This window comes from Notechis scutatus, chromosome 4, assembly GCF_049901735.1.
Source record: "Notechis scutatus isolate UNSWTSFEM ecotype Mainland chromosome 4, rNotScu1.2, whole genome shotgun sequence".
NCBI lineage: Eukaryota > Metazoa > Chordata > Lepidosauria > Squamata > Elapidae > Notechis > Notechis scutatus.
Genome location: NC_142012.1, coordinates 143543472 through 143550491, shown reverse-complemented (window position 1 = coordinate 143550491; position 7020 = coordinate 143543472).

Genomic DNA, 7020 nt, shown 5'->3' with positions numbered 1-7020 from the left:
GGCTTAGGAAAGCAAGTATCTATGAAAACCAACAATTTAAAATGAACATACCAGTATTAGAAAGTTTGCATTATCTAGCAAATCTCTTTTATAATATTGCTTTATCCCCTACAAATCCAGCATGCAGAAAGTGGTAACAATGATCAGCAAAAGCATAATACTAAAGCATAATAGCAATAGCATTTAGACTTATATAACGCTCCACAGTGCTTTATAGCCCTCTCTAAGCAGTTTACAGAGTCAGCATATTGCCCCCAACAATCTGGGTCCTCATTTTACCGACCTTGGAAAGCTGGAAGGCTGAGTCAATCTTGATCTGGTGAGACTTGAACTGCCAAACTGCCGGCAGCTGGCAATCAGCAGAAGTGGTCTGCAATACTGCATTTTAACCATTGTGCCACCATGGCTCATAATACTAAATAGCCTATTGTTAATAGGGGTTTCAGGCTTTTGTGAATCAACATAACAGCTTCACCAATCTGCCAGATGGAATCCATAGCTTAGGTGTACACTACTATAGAAAGGATGAACTTTAAACATGTGGCATTTTATAGATACAGGTGAATTGCTGTCTGGATCAGCTGAGGTGTAGATTGCATTATTCACCCGAATACTATTCATTCTTTGCTTTCACTTCATCCCTGCCTCCTCATCAGGTGTGCAACTAAAAATGTATCATTGATGGCAGAAGTTTTGATATAAGGTACATCTAGACATGAGATGAGACCATAGTTTGCTGCTTAGTCTTGTCTGCATTGTGGTTCATTCAGAGGTCAGGATACCTGACACAAAAGAAATAAAGGTTTATGGGTACATTTACAATCATCTGGTAGCTTCTCCTCCCACCTTTTTCTTCTATAATTACTCCACATTTAAGGCACTAAACAAGTTGTATTTAATAATATGGGAGAACTTCAATGAATGAAGGCTAAAAGCAAACAGTTTCTGCATGTGGCTTTCCCATATACAATGGAATTCTAGATATGGTGCATTGACGCCAGTTCATGGAAATGAACAACTTTTATTTATTCATCTAATTTATATAGCATCATAGAATATATATGATTAGATTCTGAAAAAAGACTTCAGAGCAATTTCATAATAATCAAAATTAACCATTAGCACCAAAGCTATAATTCCATTGAATGAAGATAAAGCTATGCTTGTTCTTGATATATGATAGAAACTATAAAGTGAAGCTTTTTAAAGAACTTCAAAAGGCGGCCAGTCTCCAATTTTTAATCCCAGCAAGAAGATGAAAGGCTGGGCTCTGAGTAAAACAAAGATAGCAGAGTTGCAGATAATTCAGACAACCATCCTGCAGTAGATGATCTCTGATCAGTTGCTTTTCATCTACATTGGGACAAAAACTTCCAGAAGTCCCAGCCAGTAGCATCTATTCTGGGAGTCCTGACTATTATAGTCCCAACATAGTTGGAAAGCAACAGTCTGGACAAAATAGATTATTTATTTTATTTTGTTTTTAGTTGTACAGATGCTCATAGGAGCATACATATAAATTATTTCCTAAAATGACTGTTATTTTTATCTAACATTATACTTTTCTTTCAGTGCTTATATGGAAATACAATATAGATGATAGATAGATAGATAGATAGATAGATAGATAGATAGATAGATAGATAGATAGATAACAATATATATCTAACATATCTATCTATCTATCTATCTATCTATCTATCTATCTATCTATCTATCTATCTATCATCTATATAATTTCCTTATTTCTTGGCAGCAATTTCTATCACCTTCTTTGGGTATTTTATTACATTGTGAGTTTTTTTTTACTTCCCTGTCTAGCCTATATGCCAGAGATACCCTTATGGCTTCCTATACAAGTATTAATTGTGGTAAATGGACACAGAGGTAATGGGGAAAAATACTTCAGACACATATTAAGGCACTGAAAATTTGTTCTAATATTAAAACAAATGTTCCTATATTCAATCACATATGTCTTGTCAAAATAATTATTACCTAATTGTTTTTCCAGACTATTACTAAAAATCTTTTTACAATCCAGGGTGTGTTTAAGCACATGAAAGGGAAAAGCCATCTTAGTTTCAGAATGTAAGAAGAACTCACAACCATCTTCTAATCCAATATTTATATCTAATCTCTCTAAAGAGGCCATCCAGATGTGTATAGGTCCAGAGCTAGCCAATGGCAGATAGATAGATCTCTGAATGAATCTGTGATTCTGTGAGCAACTCAATCTGCCTGCCTGCTTTGCCTGATTTTGGGTAAAAGTTGCTCTTTTTTATAAAAAATTCAATATTTATATAAATATTTATAATACTTACATACAAGCCATGTCCAGCCAGTCACATGACCACCAAGCCACACCCACAAATCAGGCCACGCCCACAGAACCGGTTAGTGGTCCCTGGGATCTGAAATTATGAGTTTGGTGGTCTCTGAGGTCCAAAAGGTTGGTGACCCCTGGTCTACACAGCAGACCATTTATTTATTTATTTAGTTTAGTTTAGTTTACTTTATTGTCCTTGCACCTCGTACAATGAAATCAAACACCATCTTCAGTGCACATCATGACCATGACCATGAAAATAAACACAAACACACATCCTTCACCCTTCATACATTGAACTGGAAATTTAATTTACAAGCTTGGGTTTGGGTTTTGATCTTTTGGGAGGGAGTTGTTGGTGCCTTCAATTCAGTGTTGAGTCTTGGTGATTGGCTGGAATAGTCCCTGCAGTTTCCTTGAAATTTTTTTGGAAGTGCTTTACCATTGCCTATTTCCCAGGGCTGAGAGAGAGAGAGACGGGCCCAAGGTCATCCAGCTGACTTTGTACCCAAGGCAAGATTAGAATTAATCTTGCCTTAGATTAGACTAGATTAGGATCTAGTACTTTCTACTTGGTTTCTTAACCATTACACCAAAATGGCTTTACAGTGTTTACAAGCCATTCTAATCTAAGTAGCTTAACATTTTCCAGTATGCAATTATGATTAAAACAAACAGATTCAAAACAAATTAAAAACAGGACTATGCATTATTAATGCATAAACAGAAATCATATTCAGACCAACCCTCACAAAAAAAATCCAATATCTGGAGGAATATTCATAATACACTAGCCTGTCAGATTTTAAGCAATTTCCTAATGATCAGAAGGGAAGGGGCCAATCATATGATGGGTGGATATTTTTGATAATAGTGTAAAAGAGAGAAGCAAAGACCGAAAGGTGGCCTGAAGTGGGCAGTCTCTAATAAATTCCAAATCTTTATTTCAGGTGTCATAAGTCTCATAATAATTCCAACTTTAAAAGGATTGACCTTTGAAATGATAACAGAATTCTATCATCTGATTTCAGAAACAGACTCCCGTCAAACATGATAACATCATAGGCTTCTTAAAGGCAGTCAAGGCATCTGGTATTCAATCTCTATCCAACCAGACACGTAGAAAAGCCTGCTTTACTAGATCTTATCAGGTAGGCAGATGTTACTAGGGAAAGGAGTCTGAGCACGAAGCTCAGAAATGCAGAATTCAGGAAATCTTCTTCCAGTCTTGGGAGACAAGATATAGTTGTATAAATGAGCAGTTTTACATATGGACAATGTTTTAAGGAGAGATGCCCTTCTAAACCCACATGCCTTAAAAACCTTTAGATATACAATACTAGCTCAATACCTGTGCTTCACTACGAAACTATGTGGTCAGGCTTAGTTTTTGGGAGGTAAATAGGGGGAAAAATTTCTGCCTCTGTGCACAAGTTTCCATCAATATTCATTTGGCTAGCGTCCTGTCAGTGTTTGGAAACTGAAAAGGCTGTTTGGAAACTGAAAGAGTATTTGCTGTGTGAGCAAGAAAGGGTACAGCAAGGAGCCTGGGCGTGGCTTGGCTCAATTGTTCTGTGCTAAAGCTGCTTGGTGCTGTGAAACTAAAACTGAAACTCTCCTCTCCTCTGCTTGTGTTTTGCATTTGGAACTGATTTCTTTTCAGGTGGGGACGGGGAGTAGAACTCATTAGCATCAGAGCGTGTTAATAATAATATACGAAATACTAATGCTCTAATGGTCATTTTGAAAAATCTTTTCTTACTGAGCAGCTAGAAGCCAGGAAAAGGCAGGGGATGTGGAGGAAACAAGGGAAAGCAAGTCAATCATACCGGGTTTCAAATGAAGCACAACTGTCAGGCTAGCTAAGATACTTATTTTATTACATCCTTAAATAAGGAGAGAAATAATTGGAGAGAGATTATCTGGGTTTCCTGCTTAGAAATTCATAGCAGATTCTTGTTGTTAGTATTTCTTTTCCTCCTGAGCACGTATCCTCAGTTTTATGGATTAGGAGATGAACCAGGAAAATCATCCTCTTTGTGAAGACTATTTATTCATATAAGGGCAATAATCATAGAGCAGTAGGTTGGATCCAGTGGTGGGATTCTGATGTTGTTTACTACTGGTTCTGTGGGCGTGGCTTGGTGGGCATGGCAGGGGAAGGATATTGTAAAATCTCTAGTCAGAGGTGGTATTTGTTGGTTCTCCAAACTACTCAAAATTTCTGCTACCAGTTCTCCAGAACCGTCCAGAACCTGCTGGATACCACCTCTGGTTGGATCTCTCTTTAATTACTTTCCATTTGTTGCTTTTTGGGGCTTTGGAAAATAAGATAATAATGGGATTAAACACTGTGTCCAGCAAAGGAAGGCAAGACCAGGGAGAGTGCCAAACCCTTGTCCTCCAGAGAAGCCTCCCTGTCCCTCTCAGGCCACATGGAGGATCCCAGGTGGCAGCACAGGCTGTCCAGAGCCCTAGGCAGCAGAGGGCAAGCACCCAGCCCAGCCCTCAAGATCCCAGGGCACTGGGACCTCACAGCCCCGAGCCCCATTTTCAGCTGCAATGGCTTCCTGTAGCAGTCTGTCAGCTAAAACAGAGCTCAGGAAGGCGAGACCACTGCAGGAAGCTGTTGCAGCCAAAAATGGAGCTCCCAAGCTTCATTTTTGCTGGCAGACCGCTGCAGGATGCCATCATGTGGCCCTCCCAAGTGTCATTTTTGCTGGCAGAAGCACCACAGGCCGGTCATTCGATGTTTCCAAGGCAGCCCCATGGGCCAGATCTAAGCAAACCAGATCTGGTTTCTGGGCCTTAGTTTGACACCCTTGCTTTAGAGGATATTTTGTTCCATATCAAAAGTAAGAATTGGTCCCAAAGTGCAACCAACTTTTTAATTATTACTTTATATTATTATATTTTTTGTGGCAGTCATTAATTGAATCCAGCAGTTATAAAGTGAACTCCATTGTTTCCTACAAAGTCTTTTTTCTTTTTTCTTTGCCAGAAATAAACACCAGTTTCTGGCAAAAAAGGTCATAAATCAAGATTATGTGACCAAGAGATGCTGCAAGCAGATGTAAATGCAGGCCCAGTTGCTAGGCAACAAAAATGCAGTCACATGACTGGGGGAAGCAGTCAGAACTTTGAGTGGATCAGAAGTACCTTTTTTTGAGTCAGTCATAACTTTGAACATCATTAAGCAACCGGTCATAATTTGAAGACTACTTGTATGATACTGTTAGCATATCAACAATTTTATTCCTTTGGATTATTATGACAATGCTACCTTTATATACTGTATTACATGGATATATATATAAGACAAACTAAGAAGAGGTTTATAAGAATGGTATATTTTCCAGAGATTATCTTTTGACTCTACTAATATGAGTAAGACTAACAGGTTCAGAGTAAGACTAACAGCTCAGTTTCCTAGAGCCGGAAACGACTAGCACGCATGTGTGAGGGGAATCCTTACCTTTATTTTTTAACAGGCTCAGATATGCATAGATTCAGAATCCCCAATATGTCCCCAAACAATCATAATGTTGTGGATATGAGGGACAGTGGCTTCCCTTATTTTGGAAATGTTATTTACTGGTTGATTTAAATCTCATCTCTTTCTTCTAGATGCTGTAGAGAGAAAAAATTTGAGGATAGAAATGAATAACCTGAAACAGATATTTTTCTTTTGAACAGCTGGAAATGGAATTTCACAATCTAATTACTGTCTTTAAACTTTTTAAATTTTGTAATAGCCTTCTCAAACCTGGTGTCCTCCAGAATTCCTTGCTAATAGGCCTGAATCATTGGTAACACACCCAGTTATGAAAGCTACTTACATCTGATATGTGGAAACCCTTAGACACTTAGGAACATCATGCAGAGTTTGTTTTGACACAAGTCTATCCAAATCACTGTGAAATAAGACAAGAAAAACTATACCCAATTCTCTGAAGTGATTAACTGGTATAACCTACAAACAAACCAAACAATACTACTGTGTACTTGTCACTAATGGAAAAAACAATCCAGGCCATCTACTGACATGAAAATTTATGAAAAGCTTAATAAAAGAGCAGAACAAATTGTATTCAGTTTCTGTCTTCTTCAGGTATGTCACAAAAGACCCCAGATGTCCATAAAGAGTCAAGTGTCATCGGGCTTCAGCACCATATCATTTTGGATGGTCTCATATTAATTATAATTAAATATATACTAAGCTGCTTTAGAGTTTCTTGCAGGGATGTATACCAATAGTACATCCTTGATTCAAGACTTATATCCTTATTTCTAGGATGATCGCCCTCTTTCACTAAGCCTACAATTTAGGAAAGATGCTTATGGGATAATGAAAAAGGAAGGGGATATCCACTAAGCCAATCGACTCAACCAAATATTTTCTGTGGGTGGGGAAAGGAAGAAAGGATAACTCCATTTTTTATGACCTTGTAATCCCTTATTTTTGGATAGAGTAAGGCAACTGGATAGAACCAGGGGTGGGCTGCTGGGAGCTCGCAGGGGTTCAGGAGAGCCCCTAGCTAAGATTCTGTGCAGTTTGGAGAACCCCCAAATCCCACTCCTGGCTGCCCCCCCCCATCCCTCCCGGGAGTCCCCATACAGCCCATTTGGGATTCAGGTAAATGCAGGGCACGCACAGAAGCTCATGGAGGGTGAAAAATGGGCCTCCCGGA